A 14,580-nucleotide genomic window follows, 5' to 3' on the forward strand; every position below is an offset into this window, starting at 1 on the left:
ATATGAGTATATCATGAAATAAAATACTAGGCTAATTCCATTTCAGATGAAGTTATAAAATATTATTTTATAATGCGTTGGGAATTATTAATGAGGGAAAATAACTTGTTGGGTAGCAACATATTGTAATGGAATGTATTCTAGTAATATATGTCGATAAATATTGATGGGTTCGGTTCTGTAAAATACGTCTACCTCATATTGTGACTCGCCCGAACTTGAAGGGCCATTGTCATAAAAATCAAACATGATGGGTGTATTATGTAAATAACCAAAGTCCAATGTATAAAAGCCTCTTTTTGGCTCATTTTGGGCAGAATTCTCTCTCTTAGAGAGATAAATAAGAGAGAGGGAGAACTAGAGAAAGAGGGGTGGCCGGTGGCGACGTTTGGCGGCGATTTGCGATGGCTAGTGGTGGCCGGAGGTGGTCGGACTTGTGAGATTCAACCTGGAACCAATTATCGATGCTACGAACGCAATGGTAAGATCCGATTTCCCTAAATCACTGCTTAAAGTTGTTAAAATTATATAAATCAAATCTGTCAAGAATGTTATTCTATAACCCAGTTACAAAGAATCGGACGATCTGCGAAATCTAACTGTTGAAACATCTTGATTTTTTTATATAAGGTTCATAATACTTAGATGATCATTTTGAATGGTGGAAATGAGAAATAGAGTTGTTTAAGCTCAACCTTGGAACCCATTTTCAAAGTTGTTCGTATTCCCGTTTTAGTTAAAATACAGCATAGTAAAGTTGATTTTACCAAAGATCCGACCGTTGGATTGATCTGAAATTTTGATTGTAGCTTTTTGGCATATGGATCTTTAATACCTCCAAAGGAAATTCCGATCAGAGGCCGGGAACTATAGTTTTGAAATTGAATTGTTTATAACTAAATTCTTGTATGAAAATAAGGAAGTTGGGGATGTTGTATGGATGGTCTAATGGTATTGCATGTGCAATGCGTGATTAGAGAAATGTTCATAATGCTTGATGTTATGAACTAGGAAGGTAGGCAAAATATACTTGTACAATGTGCTTGGAGAATAGTATGCACATCAAGTGTTCGAGGAAATGTCTAAGTGAAGTTAGAAGGTGAATCGTATGCTTTGACATACAAATGATATAACCAAGCAAGAACTTGGTGAATAGGTATAAAATGTGATAATGCTATAATTGTTATTAAACTTATACGAGGAAGGTGTAATTGATTGAACTCATGTGGGTAATCTTGTTGATTTCATGATTGTGTAGAAATGTGCATTAGTAGTTATACTATATGCTTTGAAGGTGTGATGCACACCATACGTGGGATTATTTGCTTGATTATGATTAGTAAATGACCAAATACTAATTATGAAATGTGTGGACTTACTAGCAAGTAAAGATAGTAGAATTATGTTAAATTGGATAACTTTCAATGTAGTTGTCGATTGTAGGATCATGAAGGTATTAGTATGTGTAGAATCGACTATGTGTTTTTATGTGCATATAACTAGGTGATCGGGTAGTCATATGTGCTACACAACATGATTATGAAATGTGCATGATGTTGTTATTATAGTCTACCATATCGATATGAGTGTGTGTTCATAAGTTGGAAGTCATATGCTAAGAATGTTGACTTTCTAAAAGTCAACAATGTATATATAGCATGGTTATGAATTTTGACACAAATGTAAGATCTGGGGGATCATACGACATGTGTTAGTCTGATTATGCCTCATGTATGATGACGTATTGGAATTCGTTGATGTTGAATAATGTGATTATCGGTTCATGTATACGGACGCTTGAGGTAAGTGATTACCGAACTCACTTATTAATTTATTTAAATGAAGTTAGATATGCATATTATTGGGAATCATAAAAGGATGATAATGTAGTAGTCGTATGAAGGTAAGAATGACGGAATTTGATCATATGTAGTTAATTATGTTTGAAATCATATAGAATAAGCAAATGGCTCACAAATACGAAAGTGATTAACCAAGTTGTGAAAATTGGATGTTGGGAAATGAGAATTAGAAAAGGAATGATTTGGGGACTTAAGAAAATTTCAATTCATGTTTCGGGACGGGGTGCGCGAAAAGGGGGTCGAAACGCTCAAAGAAACGAAATTCGGTGTCGGACATGCAGGTCGCGTCGCTGACGCCCCTGCAAGCCGTCGCCGATAACATGCCCTTTTTTAACTAACGACTTAAGTTGCTGTCTACGTGGGTCCGATGCCGGAAACTAGTTTTTCTCGTTTTTCTTTGTTTCCAAGGCCCCGTTAAACTTCCTAAAGGTACCCCAAGCCTACGATAGAGTTTTGCGGGGTAGAAGTAAGGACGGAACCCGTACGGGAGCTTGCGCGAATATGTAGCATGTATGTTGGTGTGTGTAAATGTGGATTTCATTATGTGTGTGAGTGATTCTCGTAGGAATGATTATACTTGGATATAACATACGTGTGAATGGACGGAACTAGTACATAAGCATGTTTATATACGGAAAATGGTATGCCTAACAAAGTATGGTGCTTGAAAGAAATTAAATGGATGTTATTGTATGTGTGCATATAAATAAGAATTCATTGTAAGTGTATGTAGTACGAATTTATAGGTGTATACGTGTGTATGGGAGACGTAAGTATGTGCTCAGATATATGTACGTGTACGTATGTGATGTAATCTAATGAATGTAGGTTAATAGAATGTGTTTATGTGAAGTTGTGGGTTTTCAATATGTTTAAAGGTACACGTTGCTAATCATGTCATTGTTGAGAATGAAATGAAAAGTGCAGGTATGATAACGTTGGGTCCAAGTGAGTTGATGTCGGGAACTAGTGGATGTGTTTGGAAGGATGATCGAACAAGATATCTTGCGTCGTTAGAATGCAATATGGTCATTTAGCTATGTGTTTATAATATAAGTATAATGTCACCATTTACTAATGTATTAGTTGTTTATGGTGACCGCAGGTTACACGGATCGTTACCATTTATCATAAAGGACAAGGGGGCAAAGATCGAGTCATAGAACATGGATTGTATGGAATGGTGGTCACTTAGTTTGCATTCGCATGTTATAGTTGGTACATTAATTAAAGATGAATGATGTAATTCTTTTAAAGGAATCGTTTTAAATGGTTTTCAAGTATGTTAGAATATTTAAAAAGAAAGAAATTTTGAGGTTTGTATTTTCCGCTGCGACTTTTGGTTAAAACGTATTAGGGTCTAATAGTGGCGAAGCTTGAGATTTCCGACCGGGGGGGGGGGGGGGGGGGTTCAAAGACGTAGATACCAAAAATTTCTACAAAACCGAGGGGTAAAAAACGTATATACTCAAAAATTTCTATGCGAAAACTACACACTCTCCACTACTGAGTGAAAAGTTCGGGGCGTCGGCCGCTCCCTCCCGCCCCCACAAAGCTACGCCCTTGAGCGAGTTGAGTTATTTGTGAGCTACTTACAATAAGGGCTAAGAGCTTGAAACAAATGAGGTTTAAAGGAGCTCAAGCCAAATTTTGAAACATAATCCCAAGCCTATAAAAATAAATAGAGTAAATTGCCATTTTAGTTCTTGAGGTTTTATTAAAATTGTCACTTTAGTCCAAATAGTTTTTTCTTGCCATTTTAGTCCAAATAGTTTTGTTTTCTGCCATTTTAGTCCCTGACTTTTGTCATTTTTTGCCATTTTCATCGACCACCACCACCACCACCACCATCTCCCACCACCCACCCCATCACAACCTTCAATCACCGCCACCACCCGCCTTCACCGTCACCACTATCACGGCCCCCGGCCCGGTTTGACCCGTTCCAGGAGCCGCCGGACAGAAATCCTACGGTACTTTATTTATTGTGAGTTTAGCAGCGGAAATTTTATTTACAGGATCGGCTAAGTTAAAACTTTTCCCGATTATTTTATTTCACAATTCGGGATAAAACCCCGATAATTTACAATAACAAGATTTTACTGATAAAACATATTTCTTTATTTTATATTGAGCCACTATCTAAAGCTTGAAATGCTTCCCCTGCATTTTTCCTGAATTATAGCAGATCACCTGGAACATGTTTGAAAAAGATTTTGTCAGCGGGGAAATACTGAGTGAATTATTCTAGTTACTGGAAAATGACACATTTGTTATAATTCACAGTGGTAAGATCTTTTACAATGTTTCTGATATCAACCAACTACCCACAGTACTTTACCACTCGACCCATTGGCCCACCTGTCCAATGGTGTCTGTGATTATGGTCATATCACCCAATGGCTGCCCCACTGGTGACGATTATCAAGTAATGTGCACAATACCCCACATACCGGCTGTAACTTGGTGATTACATAAACTTAATCATTGTAAGTTATAATTTTGAAAATAATTTGGAGTATTGTAAAACAATTAACAACTCACAAACTGTGAGAAAAGAGTTTATAAAAGAAGAATAACTCACATTGTAGATTTAGTACTGACAGAATATGATTTTAGCCCTGTTAACCTAATTTCAACAATAATGCACACAAAACAGGGTTAGTGATCAATACAGCAGTTACGATAACTCACGAGATCAAATTCTCACAATGAACGACAAAGTGCAATACTTCAACTCATTTATCGAATTAACGACAAACGACAAAGTATAACCCAATGTGGGCGGCACTTGAACATTCGTTGGATATATTGATCCCGGAAAATGAATCGTAATAGCGATCGAGGAATTACCCTGTTCTGCGGCAGCACCTCGTGTGTAGTGTGTGTTTAATTTGTAGTATAACGGCCTAATAACGACGCACAGAAGGTTTCTGATTGACGTTTTAACATCAATAGTCGACTGCCAAGGTCGGCTATTTATAGCCCAAAATTCGACTCGCATATGGACCGTACGCCTGGACCCTTGCGGTCCGTAAGGGAGCTGGTTGGCTTACGGTCCGTAAGGACTAACCCTTACGGTCCGTAAAGGGTGCGATCTAGCTTGTAGACTAGCCTTCTCAGTGGTATAGGTCTGCTGAATCAACAACATTCGAATTTCCATAATTTACAATGCATAATTCGAGATAAATATCAATTAGGGTTTAATCCTCCTGAGTTTTAGGGGCCCTGATCCTGATTCCAATTATTCCGGAAATTTCAGGGTTAGTGCGGAATTACTTGGGTGTCTCAATTAGGGTTTCCTTATTGACTAATTATCATTCTAATTATTAATTTTAATGAGAGTTGTTACATCCTCCCCACCTTAGAAAAATCTCGTCCTCGAGATTCACTGGAATAGATGAGGATACTTGCGCTTCATTTCGGACTCTAGTTCCCATGTGTATTTCGGTCCTCTCTTGGAATTCCATTTGACTTTCACCAATACAAGTCGCTTGTGTTTGAGGAATTTGACTTTCCGGTCTTCTATTTGTAAAGGTTTTTCTATGAATTTCAGCTTCTCATTTACCTCTATGTCTTGAAGAGGTACTACCAGGGATTCGTCTGATAAACATTTCTTAAGGTTGGATACATGAAATACATCATGTACTCCAGCTAGTTCCTCTGGTAATTGTAAACGATAAGCAACTGGTCCGATTCGTTGAATCACTGGAAATGGTCCAACATATCGGGGACTCAGTTTTCCTTTCTTACCGAATCTTACAACTCCTTTCCAAGGAGATACTTTTAGTAGTACTTTGTCTCCTATTTGGAATTCAAGTGGTTTGCGACGATTGTCTGCATAACTCTTCTGGCGATCTCTGGTTGGTTTCAATCTTTCTTTGATTTGAGTTATCTTGTCTGTGGTTTCTTGCACAATTTCTGGGCCTGATAATTGACTTTCTCCTATTTCCGCCCAACATACAGGTGTTCTGCATTTGCGTCCATACAGTGCCTCGAATGGAGCGGCTTCAATACTTGAGTGATAACTATTGTTATAGGAGAATTCAATTAATGGTAAATGGTTATCCCAATTACCTCCAAAGTCAATTACACATGCTCGGAGCATGTCTTCCAGAGTTTGGATCGTCCTTTCACTTTGTCCGTCTGTTTGTGGATGATATGCGGTACTTAGATTGAGTCGGGTTCCCATTGATTCTTGGAAACTTGTCCAGAAACGGGAAGTGAAACGACTATCTCTATCCGATACAATGGAGAGCGGGACTCCATGTAAGGATACTATTTCATCCACATACAGCTTGGCTAATCTTTCCATGCTAAAGGTTTCTTTTATTGGTAGAAAATGAGCTGATTTGGTTAATCGGTCCACGATTACCCAAATTGCATCATTACCTTTTCTGGTCTTGGGTAACTTAGTAACAAAGTCCATTGTTATGAGTTCCCATTTCCATACAGGCATTTCTAACTGTTGTAATAAACCCGAGGGTTTCTGGTGTTCGGCTTTAACTTGTGAACAGGTTAAACACTTAGATACGTATTCAGCTATATCTTTCTTCATTCCTATCCACCAGAAATTCTTTCTTAAATCTTGGTACATCTTATTATTTCCTGGGTGTATCGTATACCTAGATTTATGAGCTTCTTCTAAAATTTTCGATCTTAAATTTCCTTGTTTAGGTACCCAAATTCTGCTTTTGTGGAATTTCCAAATTCCATCATTTCCTTGTTCCAATTCTTTTAGATAACCTTTCATTCCTTCGGCATCGTCCTTGATTGCTGTTTTATGAATTTCCTTCACTTGTTCCCTTAAATCTATTTGTAGATTTATTCTAAGAGCACGGACTCGCCTTTGTTTTTCATGATACTTACGACTTAAGGAATCTGCTACTACGTTGGCCTTTCCTTCGTGATATTGAATATTACAGTCTAATCACTCAGAATTTCCATCCATCTTCTTTGCCTCATGTTCAACTCTTTTTGCCGAAATATATATCTTAAACTCTTATGATCTGTATAAACAGTAAACTTACTTCCATACAGATAATGTCTCCATATCTTAAGGGCAAAAACTATAGCTCCTAATTCTAAATCATGAGTCGTATAGTTTTCTTCATGCTTTTTCAATTGTCTGGAGGCATACGCAATTACCTTCTTGCGTTGCATTAACACACATCCGTATCCTAATTTTGAAGTATCGCAATATACTTCAAAATCTTCTGTTCCTTCTGGTAAGGCTAAGATTGGCGCATTGGTTAATTTCTGTTTTAGGATTCTGAAGGCTTCTTCTTGTTTTGGTCCCCACTCAAACTTAGTGGCTTTACAGGTTAGCTTAGTTAATGGTACAACTATCTTGGAAAAATCCTTAATAAACCGTCTATAATAACCGGCTAAACCTATAAAACTTCTAATTTCCATTGCAGTTTGTGGAACCTTCCAGTTGGTAATTGCTTCTATCTTAGCAGGATCTACGTGAATACCTTCGTGATTCACCATGTGTCCTAAGAATTGTACTTCTTGTAGCCAAAATTCACACTTCGAGAATTTAGCGTACAGCTTTTCTTTTCTTAACAAAGTTAAGAGTGCATGCAAGTGCTGACAATGCTCAACTTGACTTTTGGAATAAATGAGTATATCGTCAATGAACACGATTACAAATTTATCCAGATATGGTTTACAAATTCTGTTCATCATGTCCATGAATGCAGCTGGGGCATTGGTTAATCCGAAGGGCATGACTATAAACTCATAATGACCATACCTAGTTCTGAAAGCAGTTTTAGGTATGTCCTCCTCTTGTACTTTCAACTGATGATATCTGGATCTTAAGTCTATTTTAGAGAAATACCTAGCTCCTTGTAATTGATCGAAAAGATCATCAATCCTAGGTAATGGGTATCGATTCTTAATTGTAACCTTATTCAATTCTCTATAATCAATACACATTCTCATAGATCCATCTTTCTTTTTCACAAACAACACTGGTGCACCCCAAGGGGATGAACTAGGTTGTATAAATCCTTTGCTTAGTAATTCATCTAATTGCTTCTTTAATTCTAGCATTTCGGTAGGAGCTAATCGATAAGGTGCCTTGGCTATCGGTGTAGTTCCTGGAATTAGATGAATCCTAAATTCTACCTCTCTATCTGGTGGCAACCCAGGTAAATCTTCTGGGAATACATCTGAGTATTCTGAGACTACAGGAATTTCCTTGAGTTCCTTGCCTTTAGTACAAATGATTACTGAAATCATATATACTATTCCCTGTTTTCGTTCATAATTAGCAACTTTCATTACTGATATGAACTTTAATGGCTTCCGAGGTTTATCTCCTACAATCTTAATTACTTCTCCCGTAGGTGCTTGAATTTCTATTGAGTTTCAATCACAAATGATTTGAGCATGGTTGGCTATTAACCAATCCATTCCTAACACAACATCAAACTCAGCTAATTTCATAGGCAATAGGTTTGCAACAAATTTATGACCTGAGAGTTCTATTTCTATTTTTTGCAAAACCTGATTAATTTCTACGGAATTCCCATCTGCAGTTTCGACTGTAAAAATCTGCCTAACGGTAGTCAATGTAACTTAAGAGCTTGACAGAATGAAGTATTTATAAAACTTTGGTTTGCACCAGAGTCAAATAATACTTTTGCATAGACGTTGTGAACTAAAAACGTACCGGCTATCACATCCGGAATGAGCTCTGCTTCTTGAGTAGTTAGCTGGAAGCTCTGGCATTTTTCTTAGCAGTTCCTTCAACTGGTTTGCCCTTGTTATCGGTGATTTTGTTCAGTTTAGGACATTCGGTTTTGTAATGTCCTGTTTCCCCACAGTGAAAACAGGTTACCGTTTTCTTCTTACAGTTTTCTTCACTATGGCCTACAGATTTGCAGAAGTTACAAATTGCATTGCATTTTCCAAAGTGCTTCCTTCTGCAATTTCTGCAAAATGGCGGGATTGAAGGTTGTCTCGCTCCTTTCTTTTTGAAATTACTACTATTACCCACCCTGAATCCTTGGGTAATTTTCTAAGCCAATTCTTTCTTCCTATCTTCATCTCTTGTGCGGATCAGTTCGTCGGTTAGGGTGTTAGCTAATTCTACTGCATCGTCAATAGTACGAGGTCTCGCAGCCTTGACGATATTGCGAATTTCGCTAATTAATCCCCAAATATATCGAGAAATGAGTACTGGTTCTGGCGAAGCCAGGTTCGGTACCACTCTCGCATATTCGAAGAATGTCGAAGTATAACCACGACAATCTACCCATGTCATTCGATGATTGAGGAACTTATTTGCCATTTGTTCCTTCTCATACTCAGGACAGAATTTTCTTTCAACAAGATTCTTAAATTCTTCCCAAGTCATAGCATAAGCCACCCGTCTTCCTTTTGCCTGCAGCACTGTATTCCACCATTCTAGTGCTCCTTCTTTAAACAGATTTGAGGCATACATGACTTGATCTTCTTCAGCACATTTACTTATTGCAATTACTGCTTTGGTTTTCTCTAACCATCGCAGTGTTGCAGTTGCTCCTTCGTTGCCTGCAAATTCAGCGGGTTTACAAGCAAGGAATTCTTTGAAAGTACAACCAGGTGTTGCAGCTTTTCGCTTTTTAGGGCGCGGCGTGTGCTGAGATTCATTGTCATGATTAACATGATCATTGCCCCCGTTTATACTATTACTGAAATTATCTTCGATAGTATGTTTACTAGGAACGATATGTTGCGGATCGTTCGGATTTTTCATAGCAGCAACGAATATTGGAATTGCGTTGGCTATTCCTTGAGCAACAATATTTTCGATATCTCTTTTGGTCATATATTGATCTTCTGGGTGTTGCTCCGATTGATTAACTTCATTTACTGGTTCGTTACCATTATTTGCCATATCTGATGATAATTTAGCAATTAGCCATTTATACAAATAATCACACAATTTATAACACATAAAGTCAAAACTATCGATTTCTCGATTCTATTTTATATCAGTATAGTATGCATCAATACACACCGATATTTTACAATGTTTTATTCGTTATGTTACAACTGGTTTTACTATTTACTATTACTATTATACAAAGATAGCTTTACCACCCTCCTACTTGTCATCCTAAAAACGGAGTTCCCTCTCGTCATACTTCCAGGCAATCTGTCCCCCTATCTCCCTAATTCTATTTCCTGCATCCATCAATTCTTCACCGAAATGGCGAAGTTCAGCCAGATTTTCATTGCTCATTGGTGGATTAGGTAGGGGTTCTGGGTCGAACTGTGGAAGAAATGAATAAGGGCTGTTGACAATATTTTGGAATTGCCAATCATTTGTCCACCATTCTTCCATTTCTACAGGTTGGTTATGGACTATTGGTTCAGTGATTGTTGGTGCAAAATTCATAGGGATTGGGTTTTCGATAGGATAGGTAAAAATATTTGAATTGACAGGCTGTAAAGTATCACAGTTTGCCAATAGAATATCTATCTGCTCCTGAAAAGTTAACCTTTGGTTTTGATTGGAACTCTCCCCAATTTCTACCTGAGTTGATCTAGAACCTTGCCCTATTTCTGTTTCTATTTCTTGAGAATATTTATCAAACTGTTCCTCCATTTGCCTAGACTCGTCATTGGCTTCAGTTTCCTTTTCTTGCTGATTAGGGTTTTCCTGGATTATAATTGCCTTTCCTTTTCCTAAAGGGTTGTTATTTCTAGGAGGTTTTGTAACTGGCTTTTTCTTACGTATACGGCTTCCCCACACATAGTTTTTCTTTTTCTTTCTTTTTGGTTTGGTCAATGGTGGAGTAGGGAATTTTACAGGTTGGTCCACATCAGCCAAATATCCCGTAAATTCATGAGAAACTTCTATGTTCACTGGGTACAGATTGAGGTTCTGAAAAGCTTCAGATATCTCGTTCATGCTGTGTAGCATATATGCAAAATACACAAAATATCAAGTTAAAACTTTGGAGCAAAGTTTAACAAATAAACATGGAAATTTTATTGCACACTATTTGTACAAAATACAAGGAAACACACTCAGATTTATTTTACTAACTTTTATTTATTTACTTATTGGGAAGTGCTGCTTGCTAAATTTAGGGCATCTAGAGATTTGCATGTTCTGCCACAGTAGCTAGCATATATAAATTTGCCCATACTGTAACTAACAAATAATCAATTAAAAGCACATAAACACATAATCACGTAATAGTAATTAGGAAAATTAAGTATCGTTTAAATACTTAATTAGCTTAACTTAGTGGCTCTGATACCACCTTGTTTCTGTCACGGCCCCCGGCCCGGTTTGACCCGTTCCAGGAGCCGCGGGACAGAAATCCTGCGGTACTTTATTTATTGTGAGTTTAGCAGCGGAAATTTTATTTACAGGATCGGCTAAGTTAAAACTTTTCCCGATTATTTTATTTCACAATTCGGGATAAAACCCCGATAATTTACAATAACAAGATTTTACTGATAAAACATATTTCTTTATTTTATATTGAGCCACTATCTAAAGCTTGAAATGCTTCCCCTGCATTTTTCCTGAATTATAGCAGATCACCTGGAACATGTTTGAAAAAGATTTTGTCAGCGGGGAAATACTGAGTGAATTATTCTAGTTACTGGAAAATGACACATTTGTTATAATTCACAGTGGTAAGATCTTTTACAATGTTTCTGATATCAACCAACTACCCACAGTACTTTACCACTCGACCCATTGGCCCACCTGTCCAATGGTGTCTGTGATTATGGTCATATCACCCAATGGCTGCCCCACTGGTGACGATTATCAAGTAATGTGCACAATACCCCACATACCGGTTGTAACTTGGTGATTACATAAACTTAATCACTGTAAGTTATAATTTTGAAAATAATTTGGAGTATTGTAAAACAATTAACAACTCACAAACTGTGAGAAAAGAGTTTATAAAAGAAGAATAACTCACATTGTAGATTTAGTACTGACAGAATATGATTTTAGCCCTGTTAACCTAATTTCAACAATAATGCACACAAAACAGGGTTAGTGATCAATACAGCAGTTACGATAACTCACGAGATCAAATTCTCACAATGAACGACAAAGTGCAATACTTCAACTCATTTATCGAATTAACGACAAACGACAAAGTATAACCCAATGTGGGCGGCACTTGAACATTCTTTGGATATATTGATCCCGGAAAATGAATCGTAATAGCGATCGAGGAATTACCCTGTTCTGCGGCAGCACCTCGTGTGTAGTGTGTGTTTAATTTGTAGTATAACGGCCTAATAATGACGCACAGAAGGTTTCTGATTGACGTTTTAACATCAATAGTCGACTGCCAAGGTCGGCTATTTATAGCCCAAAATTCGACTCGCATACGGACCGTACGCCTGGACCCTTGCGGTCCGTAAGGGAGCTGGTTGGCTTACGGTCCGTAAGGACTAACCCTTATGGTCCGTAAAGGGTGCGATCTAGCTTGTAGACTAGCCTTCTCAGTGGTATAGGTCTGCTGAATCAACAACATTCGAATTTCCATAATTTACAACGCATAATTCGAGATAAATATCAATTAGGGTTTAACCCTCCTGAGTTTTAGGGGCCCTGATCCTGATTCCGATTATTCCGGAAATTTCAGGGTTAGTGCGGAATTACTTGGGTGTCTCAATTAGGGTTTCCTTATTGACTAATTATCATTCTAATTATTAATTTTAATGAGAGTTGTTACAACCACCCACCCACCCACCCCACCACCATCACCACCCACCATTTCCACAACCACCGGTCACTTTTCCACCACCGACGTCATCAACCAACACTGCCGCTATCATCGTAAAACAAACAAACACCGCCATTATCTTTACTTTAAACCGGCACAGCACCATCCTCATACCATCGTACCTGCAAAAAAAGAAAGAGAAATGTGGTTTGGCCAAAATTCACCTAAGTTAACGATTTTTTTTAATGGAGTTAGTGGGTTGGATGAAAATGGCAAAAAAATGACAAAAGTTAGGGACTAAAATGGTAGAAAACAAAACTATTTAGACTAAAATGGCATGAAAAAAAATATTTGGACTAAAGTGGCAATTTTGGTCAAACCTCAGGCACTAAAATGGCAATTTACTCTAATTTTTATATTGGCTAGTTCTTAAATTCGTTCCGACCAGTTCGACTAGTAAACCAGTAAGGAGACCGGTTTGACATTTGGCCCTATAACAACCCGACTTTTCGGATCGTTACCTATCGTTGACTTTCTTTCCTTAACCGCTTGTACTCCCGAGATTTCGATTTACGCTATGGGTTTAAACTAATATTTTTCAACGCATTTTAAAACACATATTACAACGCTTATTCAAAACGCAGTTATCGCATTTAAATGCTCTTTACAACGTTTATCACTTAAACGCATTTTATCACATGTCACATCGCTTGTTTAGACTAAACGCTATCGCAACGCAAACTCAACGCAAACTCAATGTAAACGCAGACTCGAAACGCAGATTTACTTTTATGCATTTTAGTTATGTGTGTTAGATTATGTGATTATTTGTTTAAATGTTATGTGGTTATCAACACAACGCTTAAACGCTCAAACGCTCACTTGCAAACGCAATGCAACGCTTAACATACGAAACAAAGTTGGAAAACTAACAAAACGCAACAAGGCCGTCCGAATGGACATCCGCTCGAATGACCATCCGCCCGGGCGAGCCATCCGACCACAACCCTTCGCGCACCAACTTAAACCCTCGCACCTCCACTATAAATACCACCGTACACCCTCCTTTCTATGATTTGACACTTCCATACGCTCACACGCTCTCAGTCACTCTCAGTCGCGATTCAAGGCTATTTTGTAAGCTTTTCTTCTCAAATCTTATACAATCTTCATCTCTAATCACTTCTACATTATCTTCTTCATCAAAACCACACACAAACACTAACTTTTTCTCTGAAATCACTGATTCGGACCTCTTGAAGGTGTTTTCCACTCGGTTTGCTTAGGCAAACTATTGAGGATCAGCATTTGATCAAGACGGGTTCTAGTTCTAAAGGATTTAACACTTTTCAAACTTAATCACAACAAGATTTCGACACTTTTCATCTGTTTTCAACTTTTCTTCACTTTTCTACTCAAATCGATGGAAACTGGACTGAATCGGACTTTCGACTCGTTCCTTAGTCGAGAGCCGGCATGAAAACGGATTCCCACCGAAGAGATGGACCGATTAACGGGTCAGACATGAAACTTCATCAAGAACAGTGAGTTTGATTGAATGGGGGTGGTACCCATCCGACCGAATGAACTGAATTTGATATTTTTTCCGTTGTTTGACACGTCGTCATGCCGTCTCCGTTAACTCAAAACCTTTTCACTTAGAAAATTTTAACGAAAACTTCAACCATAGATCATTCCGTTGAATGGCCATCCGACCGGATGACCATCCGCTCGGATGACCTAACATTTATATTATCCATCGTTTTAACGCTTTTAACGAAACTTCGAATTTTAACGATTTACAAACACCACACACTCATTCGAATGGTCATCCGCTCGGATGACCATCCGCTCGAATGGAAACCCATCCGTTCGGATCACCTGTCGAACACTTACACCGTTCAACGCTCTGCTCAACGACTTACGCTTCTGTACACAGGCTAACTCAATGCGCTCCCTTCAATCCAATCCAGACTGTCTTTACTCGTTAAACACACAATATGAGTATACTC

At 38.0% G+C, this 14,580-nt stretch overlaps 1 long non-coding RNA gene across 1 annotated transcript; it reads left to right on the top strand.

Moving 5' to 3' along the window:
- The first annotated feature begins 333 nt into the window (after positions 1-333).
- On the top strand, positions 334-3,118 carry LOC110939667. The gene is made up of 2 exons (XR_002592359.2): positions 334-481; positions 2,968-3,118. It is a non-coding gene; the product is annotated as an uncharacterized LOC110939667 (long non-coding RNA).
- The last annotated feature ends 11,462 nt before the right edge of the window (positions 3,119-14,580 follow it).

The sequence above is a fragment of the Helianthus annuus genome, chromosome 7, assembly GCF_002127325.2.
Source record: "Helianthus annuus cultivar XRQ/B chromosome 7, HanXRQr2.0-SUNRISE, whole genome shotgun sequence".
NCBI lineage: Eukaryota > Viridiplantae > Streptophyta > Magnoliopsida > Asterales > Asteraceae > Helianthus > Helianthus annuus.